The sequence below is a fragment of the Dermacentor albipictus genome, chromosome 8 (assembly GCF_038994185.2).
Source record: "Dermacentor albipictus isolate Rhodes 1998 colony chromosome 8, USDA_Dalb.pri_finalv2, whole genome shotgun sequence".
Lineage (NCBI taxonomy): Eukaryota > Metazoa > Arthropoda > Arachnida > Ixodida > Ixodidae > Dermacentor > Dermacentor albipictus.
In genome coordinates, this window is record NC_091828.1 from 132,834,897 (window position 1) to 132,858,018 (window position 23,122).

Sequence of the window (23,122 nt, forward strand, 5' to 3'; positions counted from 1 at the left end):
GAAATGGATTCAGAATAAGAAGAGCCGGGTCGTACATAAGTTTGAGAAGGTTGGAGAATTACTGTACCGAATAGCCAGAACCCACGATGGAAGAGAAACACGACAGTTAGTAGTGCCAGTGAGTTTACGAAGAGCAGTCCTCGAGTTGGCGCACGACACTATAATGGCTGGCCATCAAGGAGTAAGGAAGACGACCAGCCGAGTATCAGAACAATTTTTTTGGCCGTGCATGCAAAGTGACACTAAACGGTTTGTGAGATTTTGCGAGATATGTCAGAGAACCACACCAAAAAGGTTGATATCGAAGGTATCTCTAGGGACTACGCCTTTTATTGGGCAACCATTTCAAAAGGACGCCGGAATGGTCATGACAGAGTCGGTTGCTGAAAGCACCTACCAAACAGACATCCCAGCAACAGAAACTACGCCTCAGAAGGCGAAGATAAGAAGCATGATGTCTAAACCGAGGGTATTTGAGAAAAGACGGACTCAAGAATTGAAGAGCAATGGACGCATCATCGCTGTGTCCGACAACTTTGACAAGCTTTCGGCATGCAGGGCTGGGTCCCGCCCCAACTCCTGGTTTCATCTAAATCATTCTACTCGAGGCAATGTCGCGATGAGGCGCCGGCGTCGAGAGTCAGGACTAGTGCACAGCTTCCTGTCTGGCTGTATCGATGTCACACAACCGGTAGACAGGAGTACGCGGATTTAGTGAGTAAACGTGACATGAAGGACATCACTGACTTTTCGGAATATGTTCGTTTACGTGTTTACTGTGTGAATATGTTCGGATACAGGGGAACACCGTGCAACGCATGCAAATAGTGTTTAGAGCTTCTGAGGAGTCTTCCTCAAACATTCGCGGAAGACAATGCCGTGTGAATGGTGCTGTCGTTGACATTGATGTAGTGTTAAGACTCGGCAGAAACTTATGTGCTTACGTGATATGCGCGTGGGTGCAGTGAAGTGAGGTGAAGTGCAGTGATGAGTGAACGAAGCGGTGAAGTGAAGTTATATGTGGTGTAGGGAAGTGAAGTGCAGTGTCTGTGTAAACCCAATAGGTGATGAGCAGTGAGGGAAGTTTTCGCGAAGCGAAAACTCGGAAAACAAGGGGGCCATTGTCAGGAGTGACAAGCGTGGACAAGGAAAGAAGACGAGGAAGAAAGAGCGGAGCGAGCGCGTGGAGCCGCCATCTTGGAGAAGGGGCGCGCGCAGAGGAGGACGTGGTGACCGGGCGCAGCGTTCCAAGAGAAGACGGCCGGAGATCGCCTGTCTGGGTCCTGCCCCAGATCTTAGACGGCACATCGACGTCCCGCCCGAGTACCAGGCTCGGCGAGCAGATGTCCGACGTCCCTGGAACCACCGCTGGCCCGGACCTACCTGCTAGGACACGTCAGCGTTGCTGCCGCTGAACGTAGACGCGCGGAGGCTGGCTACAGCCAGTCACCATCCCGTCCGGAGAACCAAGCTGGGCCGGCGCGCACCGGGAGCGCCAGCCGGCACGAGCCCCGCTCTGCCGGAGCGCGACAGCGCCTCAGGGACCGTGCCGTCGTCACGTCGGCTGGGGCATCGGTGACGCCGGACACTAGCAACGACTGACGACGACCAGATCGCATCGACGGACCACAGACCGGGGGACGCCGATACTCGCGCCGAACAGTACCGGTACCGTAAGCGCTCCTACTACAGTGAATAGACAATCGCCGCACAGACGTTTGTAAACGCGGTAGTGTGAGCGGTAAACTTAGTAAGGGAGGACGCATGCCGTGTGCGATAAGTCGAATGTTACCGTGTTTTCCTGTTCTTAAGAGTCCATATTGAATGAATGTTGTGTGTGTCGCACCTTGCGTTCGTGTGTTCCTTCCGCTCGCTCAAGCAAGCGTACCAGTCGTTAACCTACGCGTGACAGTTATATACCCCTAAATTTGGGAGCTTAGTATTGCTATCCAGACATCATTGTGCTTCGCAACTCGTAAAGGCCCACTGTAGAAACAACGCGTTCACTAGGGCTCAACTCTGGTACCAATGCAAGACCAACCGGCTACTGCAGAGTGCAAGGTTTTTCAGGTTGTGTACATAAGGCTATAAACCATTGCTCCCCAATTGCAACGATGTTACCAAACACGCACATTGCTACCGGCCACGGAAGTTACCATTAATATTCGTTATTTTAAGAGTATCTTGGAAGCTACGCTAACATCTTACTTACGCCGAGTAGTGTCTACCTAATCTATCGAATGATAATATGGCACGCAGGGGCGAAAATTCAATACACACGAATGCACGACTGTACAGACATTTCCCAATGGCATATATGTTAATATCTGAACGATGTACGTGATAACTAGAAAACTGTGATAAAGATTGTTCATGAACAAAGCAATGTTTCAAAGTTTGCAGAATCTCCACTGGAGTTGTCTAAGCATGCGTAAGCATACCCCCGAATTTCTGTTGACTAATCTAAAAATTTCAAGTTGGCCCACCCCTAAATTCAGGTTGGCCCACTCGTAAAGTTCAAGTTGACCCACCTCCGAATTTCAAGCTTGCACATCTCCACATTTCAAGTTGGTCCTCCCCCACATTTCAAATTGGTCCAACCCCACATTTCAAGTTGGCCGATCCCTACTGTAAGCTTCCCCATGCATTTTCTGTGGAGCCCTATTATCGCTTTATCTTTATCTTTACTTATTTTTTTATTTCATTTATTATTTTTTATTTTATTTCTTTTTTTTTGTTTCTACTGTTCCTTATCGCTATAAAGCTACCAAGCATCTACACTTACACTATTATTACGATTAAATGTCCTAACTTCACGAAATAAGCATTTTTGTGCAGATACAAAGCATTACACTTTTCGCGTGACGAGCTGGGGTAGCAGACGACAAAAAATAATTACCCCCCCCCCCCCCCGGCCCCTAAGGTCCCTTGAGGGACTTTACCAGCCCCAACGCTGCAGCGCTCCTGTCGGCAAAGGGAGGAAGTCCGAACAGAGTTGGTAGTCAGCTGGCTCTGCAGACTGACGGCGCCGATTAGGCACCTTATCTGTTCTTCCATCGTGGAGTCGCGCAATTTAAAGGCTTCCGCTATGGTTCTCATGCAGGAGCAGTAGTATAGTAGCAGTAGCATGACTTGTTGTACGGCTATAATGACGACTGTGCTTCCTTATGGATTCCAGGATTGATTAGGAGGGCATCGAGGGGATGTGGGCACCACAATGGTAATGGTGGTCTTGCTGCAGGCGTAAAGTTCGAGGGAAGCACTGCACAATGCTGAGCAATAATATCGCTAAATGCAGCGTGTGGCCTAGAAGCAGGGAGTGAACCGAGGTGGTGTGATGAAATCTGGGCGAAATGCCTGATGTGCATTCTTGAGGCATCGACGCGAATATATGCTGTGATTAGGTGATCACGAGCGATGACCACAGTGGCTGCTGAAGATGCAGATCTCGGAAAGCCAAGGCATATTCTCGGTGCTTGAGCTTGAACCGGCTGGAGGACGTGTACGTTTGTCCTTTGGGTCCTGCCCAGCACAGGTAAGCTGTAGCACATGAACCCGAGGAAAAGCAGAGTATAATGTTGAAGCATCGCTCGTACAGATGCACCCCACGATTTTCCCGCAAGAAATCTCAGCACATGAGCGAGCATGGTGAGTTTCCGTTTCATGTAGGCTATATGAGGGCCCCAAGACAGGGCGTGATCTATTATTACTCCCAGAAAGCGGTGGTTCTCATAACTAATAGCCTGTACATTTATTTCAATGACGTATGGGCCCATCGCCTTGCGCGTGAAGGCAACTAGGGCGCAGTTCTCAGATGACAGCTCTAGTGCCCACTCTTAATGGTAGTTTGACGTCAGCGTAGCCGCTCTCTGAATCCTGGCACGTACGTGTACACGCGTCATCCCGGATTGCCAGATCCAGATGTCGACTGCCTATATTGACAGATGCGCGGACCATGGAAGTACATCATCAAAACTGATGAGCGCAAGGTTAAAGAAAGTGGCGCTCAGGACTCCTCCTTGAGGCGCACTGCGACAGGTAGAGTGGTGCGTTGTTGTACCATCTTCTGCCTCTACAAAGAAGGTTCTACCTTTCAAATAACTGTAACTTCATTGGTAGACACGGCAGCCCAATCCGATGTTCCCCAAGGCGTAGAATAGCTTTATGCGATATATTGTCGTATGCGCCTTTCACGTCCAAGAACATCGCCGCAGGTAATCTCTTTAGGCTTTTTTGTTTCTGTACAGACGAGACAAGGTCAATCACATTATCTATAGAGGACTGTCCACGCTGAAAGCCGGTCATAGCATCACGGTATGTCTCGTTATGCTCCAGGTTATGCTCCAGGCGAGTCAGCGCCCATCCTCTTCATCACCTTTCCAAAACAGCTGGCTAGTGCTATGGGGGGATAGGAAGCCAGGTCCAGAGGAGATTTTCATAATTTGAGAACATAATAATAATATTTGGGGTTTTACGTGCCAAAACCACTTTCTGATTATGAGGCACGCCGTAGTGGAGGACTCCGGAAATTTTGACCACCTGGGGTTCTTTAACGTGCACCTAAATCTAAGTACACGGGTGTTTTCGCATTTCGCCGCCATCGAAATGCGGCCGCCGGGGCCGGGATTCGATCCCGCGACCTCGTGCTCAGCAGCCCAACACCATAGCCACTGAGCAACCACGGCGGGTAATTTGAGAACAGTATGAGGCGGCTGGACTTCCACGAAAGAGGAACCAATCCGTCTGACGTAATAGTTCGGTAGAAACCCACAGGGTGGAAAGTAGTAATTAATTAAGGTAAAATCAGACATCAAACCTATCGTAGCAATTGCTACAAAGGAGACTCCTACGGGTTCCTTGAAAGAAAAGCCTCGCAGTTGAACAAAAATTTGTCCTTGTCCGGGACACCAACCCGAGATCACCGCCTTTCCGGGGCCGCCTCTCTACTATCTGAGCTAACCAGGCGGCTAGCAGATAGCAGGGCGAAGTCGAATTTGGCGACATCATTCCTATGCGTGAGGAATGCAAAAATGCCGTCGTTCATTGAGTGCCGATTAAAGAACCCCAGGAAGCTCAAACTAATACAATATTCTCTACTACGGCATTCTTAAGTAGTTTCGGTACGTTAAAACCTATGTTATTTTTATTTAGAATTTCTATAGTGTTCCAATAAAGTGACAGTTTCAAAACGTAGCAGAAAGAAATGAGCAGCGTCGCCTAAAGGACGAAGCGCTAACTGCGAACGCTCGGTCCTATAAAAATATGTATGGGCGCATAAACCAAGTACGTACGCAAGTATTTCGCCGATTTTCATTAAGGCGTGCTTTTTCGAAGCTTGACTAGTTAACCGCTGGAACAACAGTTTTCAAAACGTCGTAACTAAGCTCCCTCCTCTCGCCGATATTTACGTATCTTGCAGACATCGCATACATTGCATCGCGAATTCAAAAACGGGCTGCGAGTTAATGACAAAGCTTGATTATTACTTCCGCTACTATTCTTTATGAATATGCAATGTCCTCGCCACCCAGAGGGGATGTCAAACGCTCAAAAGTACAGTTCGCAGTTCCTAAGACGTTGTGAGACAATATCGGTGAAACCAGGTCGCCGTGCGTTAGCGTAAAGATAGGTCCATTTCAACATGGAGTTTTAGCGAGACGCATCAAGCAGTGGCTTCAATAGTTCAGGACTGAAAACCTTCGCTCTCAAGACGCCGTAATTGAGCTACAGTGCGCTGTCCGCGTACCTTAACGACCAAGTTCATCTGGGATTCGTCCAAAATAGCCCGCCGGCTCGCAGTTTCGACTGTCGACTGCTCGTGGACAATTCTCGGGGCCGCCGGAAGAAAAGGGAGGGAAGAGGAAAACGCGTTCTGGGGGGAGGGGCGTGCCACACAGATTGTCTCGAGCACACTCCACAGTGTGCAGCGACACTGTTCTGCGCAAGCGCTCAGTTGCGGGGATAATTTCAGTATGACCTCCAGCGGCTGCGTCTGTGAGGGCCGCAGAGAGTATATGTTGTCATCACCGACGGGTCATTCGCTGCACGGCTTGTGTGGTTTTGTAGAAAAGCGCAATTAGCACATCGTTCTTCCTCCATAAATGAAACCTCAGATTATCTAAAGAACGTTATTATTCATGTTCACGTTCACGTCAACCAATAGTAGAACGACAATACTCATGGCGATTGTATTTGCATGGAGAGGTCTTTGAAGCGAAGCTTTCATTGCTTCTTCCTTTGACTTTCCTTCTCCTCCTCCTTTACCTGCTGTTGCGGCCGACAATAATAATAATAATAATAATAATAATAATAATAATAATAATAATAATAATAATAATAATAATAATAATAATAATAATAGTGATGATGATGATGATGATGATGATGATGATGATGATGATGATTACGATGATGATGATGTATGTTGCCGAATGCGCGGAACAAGCTGAATATTACGTCATCGTGCAATTGTCAACCCTGCTGGCTGTTGGCTATAGTCTTGGGCGATTGCTGGCACCGGACATATATTGCAAAGAAACACCGTATCTTGGACTTAAATTGTTTTATTCACTTTATACCAAGCACACGGGAATAAATGCTTCAGATTATCTACAACCAGCGCATTATCATTCCTCCCGTTTAGATCACTAATTTCTACTTCGACCAATCTTTTTAAAAATTCATTACTCCCAAAAAGAATTTCCGAATAGAATTTGTAACCAACAGATTTGGTTGGCCGCAAGACTGCAAGGTCATTTTGCAAACTATTAAGCCCCCCCCCCCCCCCCTAACCCCATCGCAGCAATGCCAACAAAGGCGCTGCGGGTAACGTATGAAATAAGCAAAAAAGTTAACCGCTCAGCCTAAGGCAAGTTCTGAATGGACTGGGCGCCGGTGTGCCAAACGTAGGGGGAGCCCATGCGCTCTGCTTGACGCGCATGGCCATGCAAAAAGCTTGGCTGCACGGACGCATCGGGCGAAAGCGACTGGGCCTGTGCTTAGTATGACACCGTTCAGCTAGCTGCGCCATAGGACAAAATATTAAAAAAAAACTGACACACATATGTGCACCAAACGTTCATGCATGCGTGCGTCTTTGATCGTCGAAAATGTCTTGGCATTTTCGAGGGCTACCGGACGGCGTATGCATATTTCAGTTCAACACTCAAACTGCCGTGGCGCATCCTGGACAGAGCTCGTCGCCCGTAGCTGCACGCGCGTCATAAACAGCAGAACAGGAATAATGTCTGTGCATAAGCTGACGCCTCCGTCCTCGTCGCTGACAAAGAGCTCACGTTTTAGATTGATTGCAGACTTTTTCTTAGTCTCGACAATACCAGACTGATTTCCTGGGTTTTCAATAACCTTGTATTGCCTCACTTGGGTCGGATTCGGTGTTGCCGTACGAAAAACTGAAACCGCGCGAAAGTAAAAACTGCTTGCCGGGCAGCGAATTCATCCTACCGACGTCCGTGTTGCGAGACCACCACGCTAACTGACCCAGCTACTGTCGGTTTATTTTTTCTTTCTTTCATGGCGTTTATTACAGTCGCATTCGACCCGACATTCACCAGTTCTGCAGTCCGAGGATGGAGGGCCCAATGAAAGTCACACACATCATACGCGCCTTTTAAAGCGGGGATTTATAGGCATGAAGAAGTAGACGCTAGCGCAAGGCGCGAGCCAGTCACAGGCGTCCCCTCCTTCCGGAGGAGGGAAAGGGTGTGATCGCGTGTTTGCTCGCCTCGCGCCCGCCATTTCTCGCCAGTTCAGGCCCGACAGTCAAATGGGGAGGCCGCGTTTGGTTCCTTGTGTCGAAAAGCAGGCTGCGTTGAAGGAACGGTGGCGGTAGCGGGCCCCGCGTCGTGCGTTCGACCGAAGAACACGCGGTGTTTGATGAGCGCCGCCGGGAACTCGCTCGAGAAAGAGATAGTCGTCGACGCGCCGAACTCGCCATGAGGGAGCGCGAAGCCGAGGCATTACGACAACGAAGAGCCGTGGATCACGAGCTTCGCTCGCACCTCTCTTCACAGCAGTGGCATGTGTCTCAAACGGTCAAAAAAAATTAATCCCTCCCTTAGGGTTGCACAAGCTCTGCGTGCGACCCTGCTCTCGATAGGGGAGTTGTTATGTTTTTTTTTTTGTTGTTGTTGTTCCTTTGTTTTGCTTTGGTCTTTGAGGTAAGACGGTGAGAGTCGACGCATGCGCTGCGCTGGCTCCGTGCCTGGGGCTAGCGCATCATTACACTTCAGTTGTGATTAAGTCCAGCGCCTGTCGTGTCCAGTTCTTCTTGTGTTCATGTTCATCCGCTGGTCTCTTCCACCCACCAAACCGTTAGACACGCCAAAGCTCACGCGGGACTGCAGATATGCCTCGAAGAGCTAGTTGGCATTCGGCGACAAACGCGCCACACGACTCGGTTGCGAAAGGAGCCCTTTGAATCGGCGCCGTTGTACCGCTAGACCAACCGCCAACCATCAACCGCCGACAGCCGACTGCCAACCGCGAAAACGGGTGCAAGTGGCAAAGAAAGCAATTCCCTTTAAAAGCATCACACAGAGTGTGGCATCCACGCCAGAACGTGCCGCTGCTTTCGGAATACTGCGCTGTTTTTACGAGAGAGAGAGCGTGCGTTCACACGCCAGATCCGTAAAATGCTCTTCGGACAGCTCGCGAAAACGCGTCTCCATTTGCGAGATGTACGTCAGCGAGCGCGTGTGAGTGAGAATGCAATGGGCGCATCGCGCTGATGAGGCAATTACTATGCCGTTCTCGCTGAAGCCGAAATTCGGTCCGGCAGAGATGAGCCGCTTCCGAAGGCTTGTGCGCTCACTGCTTCGATAAACTTTTCTTTTATTTCTTTTCTTTCTTTCTTGTAGATGTCTAAATTTTTCATCAGCTGACAAACGTGGCCAGTGCGCCAATATGTGGGGCTTCGCTCGTGTTAACGAGTCAAGAGAGTCGATGCCCATATAAATGATATGCGAATTTTCTGATGCAAGAAAACAGTGTTGGCCCAGTTTAACAATTTTTTGAAAAGAAACTTTGTTCGACCAAATTTCCCCACGACAATGCCAACTCCCGACGAACCGAGCTACAGACCACGGTGGTGTTCCAAACCATTGATTGCAAAACGAACCGCGTATGCTCTGCTGAGAGACGTAAAAGTGGCCAAGGTGAGAACCGTGCGTTTAACGCCCTCATTCGTTGTAACGCCCTCATTCAGCAACTGTTTAAATCAATTCCGAAAGGGAGGTAAAGTGTAAACTGACAACGTCACTTGAATAGAACTCTTTCATTATTAAAGCGACGCCTCCTCCCCCTCCTTTGCGCGAACTGGGTGCTGTCTTGAACGATTGCCCGGTAACGGACCCGGTGCAAACAGGCATCGGCTATGCAGTGCGCCGGATGTATAGTGCCCGTGATATATATGGTGCAAACCGAGTCTACCCGGTGGTGCAGCTGCTGAACGTAAGTGTGCACGTGAGCTCTAAAACAAACACACCGCCGACGTCATGCCACCGTCGTTATTCCATCGGCGTCAATCCATCGCCTTCTTTCTGATATAATCATTCCTTAGTTGTCATGCTGTCGTCATTGGTCGGCCTTCCTTACCTGGTAATTATCATAGCGGTGTTATTTCGTTATCATTACGGTGCCACCGTGACGCCGTCATCATTCCATCATCGCGATGACGCAGTTTTCATTTCATTGTCGTCGTTATGTCGTCATAGTTATGCCATCTTCGTCACCGAATGGTCGCCACGCAGTCACGTGATACGACGTGCGGCGGTGCATGCTCCGGCACATGGCATACGACGATTCAGGTCACACGGGACTTGCAACCGAACAGGCCACACTTAGCAGTAAACTGTGGGGAGGCTGGAGAGACTTCTTGCAGTGGCTTCGTTCGCACTTCGATGTAGTTTAATGTGTCTTTACCGCTATTGTGCGCAGCTGTCTTTCTATATAGGCGCACTATTGAATGAAACAAGTTTTATTTCTTAGAAACAAACGCACTGTGGTATACGGCTGACAATGCATTGTTCTATATCCTCTTTATTTTTATTATTATTTTCGGGTTCTTTATTAGCAACCCGTCGCGAGGAGCCTCGCGTGCATGCTCGCGCGAGCAGACGCTGTTGACGCGCAGCGAAGAACGGAGGAAACGCGCGGAGCGATGACTTTTCTTGACCGAATTTCTCGCGCAGCTTCCACAGCGTTGACTGGTATGTATGGGATGGCGCATAGTGGCAAGTGGTGACTCATTTGTAACATATTTTCAGACTGTAATAAGCATACAAACGCAAACATTCGCACAATTTATAATGGTTGTAGCTGGAGGTCGTCAGCCATCTTTCTACCTCACGTGTCTTCTCTGGTTGAAACAATGTTTTGTTGCTTGCCCACATTGGACTCTTTCTATGGGATTTGCGCACTCGTGATCGATATCGCGTCTCTCGTTCAGTAATTCACCTTCGAATACATCACCTCCTGGAGGAAGACGCCTGCACGCCACGTGCGATGTGAAAGCTTTCGTGTGCACTCCGAAACAATCCTCAGTGGGTCGTACCTTGCCTTCAGCTTGATCTCTGTAAAAGCGAGCAACGTTTCGCTTGGCATGAAGTGTTCCGAGCCGGTTACAAGCAAGAAAGAACGCCAATTTGTGACCATGTTGGGAACTCCATATTTCTTTCTTCAGGTGAAGCTTTATTATGATTTAATATTTTGTTTCTCTAATTTTATTATGAAAACAAGCAAGTTGGGCAGAAAGGCCTCTTTAGTGCCACTTACCTTAAAATGTCGAGTACGCTATTAAGAAAAGACAAAAAGCAGAGGAAAACGAGACACTACACGCACTAACCCATGTCGCAAACATGCAAGCAGTGTCGCACCAGCACAGGAGGCGCGTCTGTTTTTTTGTGCACAGTAACGGCAGCAATTGGTACCGATGTGACTTAAGGCAGAAGAATACAAGTACTGTGACAACGGGAACCGGCACCGGAAGCACGGTCTGGCTCTACGTCATTCACCTATAGAAAATTACTCGCCTTGCCGAATAATAACAAAAAATAATACCTTCTTTCCTTTCTAGCACCTTTATAGCTTTACCTAAATCTTTTACCGTTTCTGGTTCACTATAGGTGACAGAAAAAAGAAACGCTTATTAGTTGTCTTTATGCCCCGTTTCATCCATTTTACCTGACACTCCCCGTATTCGATGTCCTTCGGGCATCGCCTGCCTTCTTCGCCTCGAATTCCATCTTAAAAGACCTCACTGTTTCTGAAGTCACGTCTTGACTTCTTGTCAATGCCTCTATGGCGTCGTCGTTACGGGGTCAAATAATCTCAGTCTAGCTGTATTACTTTCTTCGGCAATACTAGCAATTTTCACATTTCCCTTGACATTCCTGAATTTTGACATTTTTAACAAACTGCTTTTCTATGCATTGAAGCACAAAAGTGAATGGAACGCCCATTTGTTTCGTCCCACACTTTGCGAAATAATACCCCGAAACTGGTGTCATCCTGCAGATTAATTTCAAGTGGATACGCCCTGCAAGCTCACCGGCTAAATTCGTAAATTGCATTATATATGTCCCGTAACCTAATTATTTACGAAGGTATAGATAACTTTTGTTATTTGTTTCGATTTCTTGTACTAGTAATGTCCGCCTCTTCGAAGAATCAAGCTCAAGCACAACAAATATGCGATCTGCCACAGGCGATTTTCGAAAATTCCGGAAGCTTAAGAATGATCTGTAACGGAGCTGTAGAGGAACTGCCGGGAAGCGTCAGTGCGGTCAGAAGCTCCTACGCGTGAGCAGGCGTCTGACAACCTACGTATTGCCACAATAGCTGTGCTATATGCTGTGCTAGATGTCCGTATGCTACAATGTGTAGTCGTTGCAAAGGCGGCACTCAAAATGATTGCCAACATGTGCGATAAAAAGAGGTAAAATAAGAATATTTAGCATTAGAAGTACCTAGCAGAATGTTCTTTGTATGCTCTGTCCGTGAAACGCAGCCCGGGGCATAGATGTTTGTTTAAACAAATGCGTGGAGGTCGTCGTCAACCAGAAATTGCAACAGTGGCTTACCAAACTTGCGTTCCATAAGCCGACGTCTGAAACTCTCTGTCTGTGGTCGAATTCACAAAGCTTATCACTCGTAACTGTTCTTCGCTATTAGTAATCCACCTTCTCTAATTACAGGTCCAGCACAGGGATTGGCTGAAATTTTCACTTACGAATAATTTTAGCGTAAGGATTTGTCGTGAATACGGGCCTCTGATTTGTTAGCTTGGCGGCTCTTACTTTCCGTATTCGAGTAGCTGTCGTTCCTGGACGTTGGCTGCATTTCCGCGTTGTGCATCACTCAGACGGCTACATCAAATCTTGCACTGCATCCTGTGTGCTCAAAGCAGTCATTCATCAGCATCACGGTTGGCATTTTAGAGTGTCGTCTGCGAACCGTTCTCGAGAGTAGACGACGCGATCACAAGCGTGTGTAGCACGAAGTAATTTACCGCAGAGGTTGCGCTTTCTCTTCACATTGGGCAGCGTCGACTCAAGCTTTCTGAACGCTTCCTGCCTTCATAAAGAGGCACAGTAGAGCCTCGTGCGAGTCTTCAAGGCGCAATTCACTATAAAGAGGCCCCCATTCACAGCTTCGCTGGTCACCCTTCTTTACAGAGTTGAAGGGCACTGAATTTATCTTGTAGGCTATAGCTTCTACATTCTGACCGACCACAAGCCGTTAACTTTCCTCTAGCGTGAAAGCGTGTGTATGCCGCCGAGTCGGTCTAGTGAGCTTGTACTTTAGAAAAGTGGCGGGATCCAATTTTGACGCACTGTGTAATACCAAGTATAGGAACTTCAATCGTTGAACCTTGGCTCGAATTTCTAGGGTAGCGAGGCCTGCGCTAGAAAGAAGTTCGGTTGGTGAATCTGTGCGTTTAAAATGGTTATAGATAAATCGGGCAGCTTTTATTTGTATGCGTTCCAGCGTATGAATGTGATTTTTGGAATGTGGAAACCATACTATGTTGGCGTATTCGAGTGCCAGTCTGATAAGGCTGACGTAAGCAAGCTGTTTTGTCTGGCTGGTGGAATCCGATAAGGCGCGTTTGAGGTAGAACAGTATGTTCAAGGCTTTTTTAGCTATGTACTGTATGTGCGCATTCCAGCTGAGGTCGGATGAGATGATTACGCCTAAGTATTTATACCGGGTGACGCTTTGTAGAATAATGCCATTGAAACCGTACGGGAACTGCAGACTTGATTTTTTGTTTGTGACTGACATGCAGACAGTTTTATCGGAATTTATCACCATTTCCTAGTCTGCACACCACTGCACTACCTTATTTAGGGAATTGTTCAGTTTTGCTTGATCTTCGTGGTTACGCACAGTATGATAAAGAATGCAGTCGTCTGCAAAGAGGCGAATGGTGACGTCGACTTGGTTGGTTATATCATCTATGTATAATAAGAACAGAAGTGGGGCCAGAACTGAGCCCTGGGGAACGCTGGACAAAACAGGGACAGCATCAGAAAGGTGATCATTGTATTCTACGTATTGGGAGCGGTTTGACAGAAAGTCATTGATCCAACCAACAACAGGGCCGTTACCAAGTAGGTGGTTAGGTTTGTGAAGCAATTAAACATAGGAAACACGATCAAACGCTTTAGAGAAATCCATAAAGATTATGTCTACGTGTAGTTGCTCGTTAATGTTTTGAGTTAAGTCGTGAAGGGTTTCAACGAGTTGGGTGACTGTTGATAAACCGTTTCGAAAACCGTGCTGGTTTGAATAGATCAAATTGTTTGCTTCCACAAATTCTGTTAAGTGTTTCAAGATTATGTGCTCCAGCATTTTGCAGCACGTGCATGTTAAAGAAATTGGCCGGTGGTTAGACAAGGAAGATGTGTCAACTGATTTTGGTATGGCAACTATTTTGGCAACCTTCCACTCTGCAGGAAGGCGGCTCTCACGGAGTGACTTTAAGAAAATTAAATGAAGAAACTTGCTTACTGGTTCTGCGTACCTTTTCAAGAAACTGTTCGGAATTTGATCTGGACCATCGCTTTTGTTTTCATCTACATTCAACAAGAAAGATAATATGCCAGCTTGTGATATTTTTGGGGTGCACAAAGTGCTTTCTTGGCAGTGGCTAGGGACGAAGTGGTTGAGGGAACCATTATCGACGGTGAAAATGGATTGAAAGTACTTGTGAAACGCGTTAGCTTTTTGTTTACTTTCCTGAGCATTCATGGAGGGCACGTTAGAGCGCTTCATGCTTAGGTAGCGCCAGAATTTTTGAGGCGATTTCCTGATAAAGCTGTGTAATGAATTTTTCAAGAAACTGTTTTTGGCACAACGTACTTTACTTTTCAATGACGTCGTTAGCAGTGTTATTTCCGAGTCAGTTTTTTTACACATATGCGACTTCCTTCTTTTCCTAAGTCTCTTTATTTTGCGCTTCAAGTAGATTATATCACGACATATCCATGGACTGCGTTTTCTAGTTTTTCTTGGCACTCGTGGAACAAAGGCGTTTATACAATGCGTCACAATGGCTTTAAACTCGGTCCACACCACATCGATAGACGACTGCTGGTCAGAAATGAGGTCAAAAAATTTTTGATAATTGAAGGCAAGGCAGGTCATGATAGCTGCATCGTCTGCATCTTTGAACGAGAGCACTCGCTTTATAGGACCGAGCGTTCGTACAGGACTTGGGGAATTGTAAAGAACAAAATATTATCTTATGGTCAGATAATCCTTCAAGGGGTTCAACATGAACAGTATTCTCAAGGAAATGGTCACTAATAAACACAACATCTAAGACTGAACTTGAGGTATCGACTACCCTGGTTGGGAAATCGACAATTTGTGTCAGGTTATATGCTAACTGTATATCCTATATGGTGTCAAGCGTAACATTTCCTGGAGTCATTGAGTTCCACCTTATGTCAGGCAAGTTAAAGTCTCCCGCCATTGTTACTTTGCTGCCATAGGAGATGTGTTGTTGCATGTATTCTGAGAGAGATTCCAAGAATAGAGGCTCAGCATCAGGCGGCCGATAAACTGCACCAATATGGAAGACATCATCTTTCAGACGGACGGTGCACTTCGACGGTGCACTTCAGATGGTGCATTTCGAGCATTAAGCGGGGGCCCCGCATCTGGAAGTCAAAGGGTCACGTGATGAAATGAGCGTCACAGACTACAATCTGTTTCAAAATAATGTAGAACTCGAGTGGCGGTTACAAGGTGAGCTGTGGCGCCTAATGCTGTAAGGTAGAGCGAACGATCGATTGTAGCGACCGCTGGAGTGCGAACACGCGTGTTCTCATCGTAGCTCTTCTGAATGGATGACGTCCGCTGAAGCCCCACCTGCAGAGCCAGAGTACGAAAGTAGAGGAATTAGTGTGCAAATTAAGTAGAAGCAGACAATCAAATCGGTACGCAAGACAACACGCCATCACATTGACACTGCAAATGAAATGAGGATTCACAAACGAAGACAAGGTTGGGGAGGGTGAGTAGACACAAGAAACAGATAACCACGCGTTGGCACTCGTGCGGGTTTCTTTTTCATGAGAATATAGAAAAGCAATAACACTATATTTATTGATCGAATATCAGACTGGGTATATGTAGATGATAACTATCTACCTACACTGCTTAAACCCTGCTATTACTGTCCAGCCCACACTAGAAACATTTACCAATCATTTAGAAGAAGCAATCGCAATCACAACTTAGTCTTTTAGTTATTTTTTTTCTTTCTTCTGCAAGAGCAATTGTGTGAAGACCAGTGTGTTACTCAATAAATGAAAGCGTCCATGTTTTTCTATGCTAACTCCTTGTTTGCTCAGTGTTTGCTCACATTGTACTTTTTTGATGACCATATGCCCACTCCTGTAATAATCCCAATCGGGATTGACAGTATTGCGAAATCAAATAAATAAATGTGGCCGGTGGCGTCAGACGCCCCCGCAACGAGCAAAAGGTCAATCCTTAGAGAAACCGTATTCGCAGCACCACGGTATGACAGCTTTTGTTGCCGTCGCTCTTTGGGAGGAGCGCAGGCACCACAGGCGACGGTTTGTGATTACCGACAAAAGTGCCTTAGCACTTTCACGCTTCTCAGCAATCTTCCACATCAACGTTGCTGTCATCTTAAACCGGAAATATTTCACGAGGCACGTACGGTCGTTGCTCCCTCGGTATTACTCTCCATAGCAGACAGAGCAAGTCGCAAAACTGCGCTATGACTCGTTAAATCCGGGCAGCAAGGTTGACGCTCCGCCGTGCTTTACCGAAGGAAGTCATGTCCTGTGTGCCAGGAACAACTACACTTTATTTCAAGTTCATGTACCGTAGAAATAGGGGAAATCTTTCGGCTCTGCTGTCCAAGTAAGCAATTGTCTATAGGCACATTGAACAGACAATTAGTACTCCACTGCTTGTCGTAGCTATAGTACAGTAGATGTGGACTCCTACGGATCAGCCGTCTTCAAAAGATATCTACCTGACACGCAATACGCATCGCTTTTGTTTCAGCAAACGCAGAAATTGCAAAAGCTAATTTCGTTTCCGAGGTATATAGCGTGGACTTCTTTGTGAGTGCTCTGCACGCTCCGCGCATATAAAATAGTGACAGATGTATTCTAACGTGTGTATTACCTACCAACAACCAGTCTTCGTCCTAAGTTTCACAGAACAAAAAATTTACTCTGTCTTCACGGGACACAAGTTCGGCAGTTTATCGTCTGCTTACTTTTCTCAACAGCAGACGACGATGGGGGAGCGCTGCTCGTTCTACGCCACGCGGAAGGCACAGTGAGTCTCACTTCTGCGACTGTCTGGTGCTGTAGCTCCAGCTTTCACGACGGTGTACGGATTTTGTGGCACCGAGTTTGAGCCTGCTCTGCACCCCCGCTCCATCGTTCTTCTTTCTCTTCTCTTTCGTGCCTAACTCGTAATGGCAGCAGCAAGAGACTGGGTGACGTGACAGACCTCCTTAGAGCCGGCTCACCACAATCCTGCGCTAATTGTTCTCTGACAGCTTGTGGTCTCTAATGGCCGAGCCAGCACGCTACCACACTCTAAATGAAAAAATAATGAGGATAGGATGCAGCTTTCTTTGTCTTTCTCGACTTACGAACAGGAGCTATGGAATCTAGCTCCTGATTCTGGCAATCTAATTGTCCGCACGCTTTGTTAAGGCCCTGTCGCAATACGAATCTTCCAGAAGTATTGCGAAAGTGTTCCACAAGGTGCCCGAAATGATCCGGAGTGCGTCGGAAATACCATATGAAATTGGTGCAGCTAACCTTCGTTGCTAATCGCCTTTCTGAATGGCTTAATTGTAATGTTTTCTTTTTTAATTTAACAAATCAACTAGTAGAGCTTCTGCTTTCATTAGAGAATTCTTCTTCTTCTTCTTTCAAAAGTCTGTCACGTACCCACGAAGGCGGGCGGTGAGGGGGAGGGGGAGGGTATTGGGCATGGTTCTCAGTTGAAACATATTATGAACTTCTTACTTGCTGTTAACTTCTTGAGGCGTACTATCCGTATTTAACTATAAGCGAATATAAATTATTTTTCTCTTTGCGATGGCGAATGTAAAGAAAAGGTCACGTCGAAGATCCGAGAATGTCTACAAGTCCTTCAGATACCTCGAAACATGCATCCAGAACACCATCGAGGCAGACGGCTCGCCAGAGTAAACGCCATCAGACGCAAGCACCATAACAACCCGCAGGCGCGCTACGTGGACGCAGCCAAGTATCCGGGCCGAAATGCCTTCGCCATCAGCGTCACAGACCACAAGGGTACGACACTGGCGTTGGCGACCATTCTCGCCAAACGAGCCGACACAGCTGAGGAGGCCGCTATAGCACTCGCCACCCATACAAGCGAGCATGCCATAGTGGTCTTCACCGACTCTCAAACAGCGGCACGTAACTACATGAAGGGCAGGATCTCCACAAAAGCGATCAAGATACTGAAACGTGGCGACACTCCTCCCCCCTACACCTGCATCATGTGGGTTCCGGGACACGAGGGACTCGAGGGGAATGAAGCGGCACACACCGCGGCCCGCGCAAGCGTCCACCGGGCCTCCCCGCACGAGATTCTAGGCTTGTCCCACCCACCCAAATCAGCGGAGGAAACGGCAACAATACCGCTAACTTATCAAGCACTACTGCAGCACTATCGCCTTGGACGCAGGGTATACCCTCCACCACATCCAAAACTAACGAGAAACGAAGGCACTGACTACAGGCGACTCCAGAGCAATACCTTTACCCATGGAAGCTTACTGCATCATTTCCACCCGACGCTATACAGCTACACCTGTCCACACTGCAACGTGCCAGACAGCCTGGCGCACCTCCTACTGCAATGCAAGAAAACCCGAGAAACTATCACAGCAGCACAACTAGTAGCCCCAGCAGACGCAGACCCAAACCTCCTCGCTGAAAGGTGGGAGGCTGCGATCTCCAAGCCTGACCTGGTCGACCAGCGCGAACTCGTCGCCCGGGCCCGGAGGGCGATCCAAGCCAGAGGGTTCCTGGAATAAGGGACCCTCCCACCTCGAGTGACAAGTCACTGATTCAAATAAAAGTTTCGTTCTCTCTCTCTTTGCGTTTCTTGAAGAGTGGTCATGCCAATTTTGACGAAAATGCTGTATTAGAAAAATAGCGCGATTCAGGGTTAATAATGAGGAAAATGTGCTTGACATGAGAGTCTCTCAGTCACAGTGACGTACTCATGTACAATCTCACACACTTCCTTCAGGGCTCTGCCAGGGGTACTTGCCCTGGCAGAGCCCTGAGAGGAAGGCTCACACGCGAGAGAGGCTGCTCTAAGTAGGTGTTCTTTTTTAAATTACATTTTCGGCAAAAGAGGAGGAAATGGTAGAAGAGTACGCATTTGGCCTCCTTGGTTCACGACTACGAGCAGTAAGCAGTGCTCAGCAACAGGACGAAAAGAGGAACACAGACCACAGCGCTGCGCCGTGATTCTATATCCCCACATGATGCACAAAGGTTCTATGGTGCGAACCCCGCACCCACTCATGTACAGATGTAGTTGCGGTATTCGACACCGTAACAACGTAATTGAAACTTCACATTGCCGACAGGGACAAGACTGGACTTTCCAGCGGAACGCTAAATGTTCGTAAACTGGTGCAGCAAGGAGGGGCTCATCGTCTCTACCGACGACTTGTTGTCACCTTCGGAATCTTGTTACCGCTAGTACAGAGTAAGTCTGGGTATAAAGAAACTCACCGGTCCACCAAGCGCTGCCTTTGCCAAGCTGTCTGCCATCTCACCAAGTGCTAGTGCACGATGACCAGGCATCCACAAAAAGCGAATTTCTTTAACATGATGGGGAGTAAAAAGTGTAGCGATCGGTGTGATAGTGAATTATTGGCGCGTTCTAGCGACATAAGAACTGACAGGCAGTCTGCGAACAATATTATCTGCCACACATTTTTCGGAATCTTGCATCATCATCATCATCAGCATCATCATCAGCGTGGTTACGCCCACTGCAGGGCAAAGGCCTCTCCCATACTTCTCCAACAACACTGGTCATGTACTAATTGTGGCCATGTCGTCCCTGCAAACTTCTTAATCTCATCCGCCCACCTAACTTTCTGCCGCCCCTGCTACGCTTCCCTTCCCTTGGAACCCAGTCCGTAACCCTTAATGACCATCGGTTATCTTCCCTCCTCATTACATGTCCTGCCCATGCTCATTTCTTTTTCTTGATTTCAACTAAGATGCCATTAACTCGCGCTTGTTCCCTCACCCAATCTGCTCTTTTCTTATCCCTTAACGTTACAGCGATCATTCTTCTTTCCATAGCTCGTTGCGACATCCTCAATTTAAGCAGAACCCTTTTCGTAAGCCGCCAGGTTTCTGCCCCGTAGGTGAGTACTGGTAAGACACAGCTATTATACACTTTTCTCTTGAGGGATAATGGCAACCTGCTGTTCATGATTTGAGAATGCCTGCCAAACGCACCCCAGCCCATTCCCATTCTTCTGGTTATTTCAGTCTCATGATCCGGATCCACGGTCACTACCTGCCCTAAGTATATGCATTCCCTTACCACTTCCGGTGCCTCGCTACCTATGGTAAATTGCTGATCTCTTCCGAGACTGTTAAACATTAGTTGAGTTTTCTGCAGATTAATTTTTAGACCCACCCTTCTGCTTTGCCTCCCCAGGTCAGTGAGCATGCATTGTAATCGGTCCCCTGAGTTACTAAGCAAGGCAATATCATCAGCGAATCGCAAGTTACTAAGGTATTCTCCAATAACCTTTATCCCCAATTCTTCCCAATCCAGGTCTCTGAATACGTCCTGTATACACGCTGTGAATAGCATTGGAGAGATCATATCTCCCTGCCTGACGCTTTGTTGTTTTCTTCATGGAGGACTACGGTGGCTATGGAGCGGCTATAGATATCTTTCAGTATTTTAACATACGGCTCATCTACACCCTGATTCCGTAATGCCTCCATGACTGCTGAGGTTTCGACAGAATCAAACGCTTTCTCGTAATCAATGAAAGCTATATATAAGGGTTAGTTATATTCCGCACATTTCTCTATCACCTGATTGATAGTGTGAATATGGTCTATTGTTGAGTAGCCTTTACGGAATCCTGCCTGGTCCTTTGCTTGACAGAAGTCTAAGGTGCTCCTGATTCTATTTGCTATTACCTTATAAATAGTTTGTAGGCAATTGACAGTAAGCTGATCGGTCTATAATTTCTCAAGTCTTTGGCGTCCCCTTTCTTATGGATTAGGATTAGGTTTTTCGAAGATTCCGGTATGCTCGAGGTCACAAGGCATTGCGTACACAGGGTGCCCACTTTCTCTAGAACAATGTGCCCACCATCCTTCAACAAATATGCTGTTACCTGATCCTCCCCAGCTGCCTTCCCCTTTTGCATAGCTCCCAAGGCTTTCTTTACTTCTTCCGGCGTTACCTGTGGGATTTCGAATTCCTCTGGACTATTCTCTCTTCCATTAACGTCGTGGATGCCACTGGTACTGTATAAATTTCTATAGAACTCCTCAGCCACTTGAACTATCTCATCCATATTAGAAATTATAATCCAAGCATATGGCGGTGAATTCGGCCACATAAATTGCAGTGTAATTGAGAAGACGAATAGCAAAGCTACATGATACGGTTGGAGAGCAAATGCCTATCGCTGATTTCTCATTTTTTAATAATAATAATAATATATGGGGTTTTACGTGCCAAAACCACTTTCTGATTATGAGGCACGCCGTAGTGGGGGACTCCGGAAATTTTGACTACCTGGGGTTCTTTAACGTGCACCTAAATCTAAGTACACGGGTGTTTTCGCATTTCGCCCCCATCGAAATGCGGCCGCCGTGGCCGGGATTCGATCCCGCGACCTCGTGCTCAGCAGCCTAACACCATAGCCACTGAGCAACCACGGCGGGTTTCTCATTTTTTGTGAGGCGTCAGTGGACACTACATTGAATGAGGGAAAATATTCGAGACACTCATTCAAGAGTCCGACTAGTGTCTGTTTGGCTGGGTATTTAGCATCTTCAAAAAGAAGTTATCAAACTTACAAGTATTACACGTTTTTATTGAAGCAACGTGCACATTGAACTTATTGTAGGTTAAAGTTTTTATTTGCTAAAAGACTGCGTAAACACGACTTGGGGAAGTTTGTATCTTGGTCACACAGAATAAAAAATACAGATAATACACATCTTTTCAAGCGACCTTCTCTAGTAATAAGGCTAGGTAAAAAAAGAAAATCTCGAGAAAGGGAAGTTGCGTACCGAGTTCGCCAGCAAGAAAGTTGCGCTGGTGCGTATAAGGTCAGCACCATTGCATAAGTGATCTAAGCAATCATTAGTCTAACTAACTGTAAGTAATCCTTAGATAACTGAACCACAATTTCGCAATAGTGAGCCGTGAAATGTACGGCGTCATCCACTTTTAGGGGAAAGGCAGCATCAGTATCCAAGACAGTGTATTTTCAACGTTTCTTCTACTTCGCTTTGATGATGTCGATAAATAAAAAGACAGTTTTCTGAAATCTTGCTAAACATCAGCTGCTATGAGCTCTTGAATACTAATGAAATGTTTCCCCTAATTGGCGCCAACCCTGTACATGAGAGCACATGAATTTTGTTTTGTGTCATTTGCGGGGCTGTAAAACGCTTTATATGACACAAAATATATTTTGAATATAACAAATCTCTAATGTGGGACCACCCGTGGTCCCTCGTTGATGCGGCGTTCTGCTGTGAAGATGGTCACTTCTTCATATACTCTCTTATGGATTTTCTAAACAAGCCGCCGAAAGTGCTTGTCGGAGCGATTACCAACTATGAGCTTACGAGTTACATCCCCACAAAGCTTCTCCCATTGATTTACTTCAGCTTGTGCGAATAATAGCTTGCATTTTCGACCCTCTTATTTCTGCAACGAAGTAACAATCAAGCAGTTTAGTGGATGCAGGAAAATACAATTAATTCTTCGTGTACCAGTTTGCATCTCCCAAGTCGTATCAGGGCAGTAGTAATGTGCAGCAAGCCTTCCATTGAGTAGAAAAAGAAAATTGCCTTATATTGTAGTGACAACTAATGCCAACAGCCACATCCCCTTCCAAAGGAAACTCAGCCTAACTTAGAGAAATCTCAGATAAAACATAAGGCTGTGAAGGAAGAGACTATATCTATTAACCCACGAAAAGTTGTATAAATGAAAGCTGATAGTGTACACGCATAAACAAAATAGGAAACGTCACCAAACTTTTCTGGATCGCTACATTTCAACAAACAATACATTTAGCTTTGGAACAATACCTTACCAATTCCCGCAGTTTATGATTAACTTTGGCCTGCATAGCTCAAAGAGCCGAATGCCGCACCTCCTTAACAGCAAGAAGAATTTATTAAACCAAATTGGCGACGTTATTCATCACTACATTTCAAAGGTTTTCTGAAGAACAAATACTAGGTTGAGTTTGAAAATAAAGCTTCTTCATCATAAAGCCTTTTACTTATGTACCAAGTCATTTTGTTTCGATGTGTCA

The 23,122-nt window shown here is 46.7% G+C and overlaps 1 long non-coding RNA gene across 3 annotated transcripts in view; it reads right to left on the reverse strand.

The window, feature by feature from the left end:
* Positions 1-15,159: 15,159 nt before the first annotated feature.
* LOC135905887 (uncharacterized) overlaps positions 15,160-23,122 on the reverse strand; it is a 42,075-nt gene continuing 34,112 nt past the window's right edge. For all 3 annotated transcript variants that reach the window (XR_010565555.2, XR_010565554.2, XR_010565553.2), the window contains exon 4: positions 15,160-15,399. This is a non-coding gene — a long non-coding RNA (uncharacterized lncRNA). The remainder of the gene's footprint in view (positions 15,400-23,122) is intronic.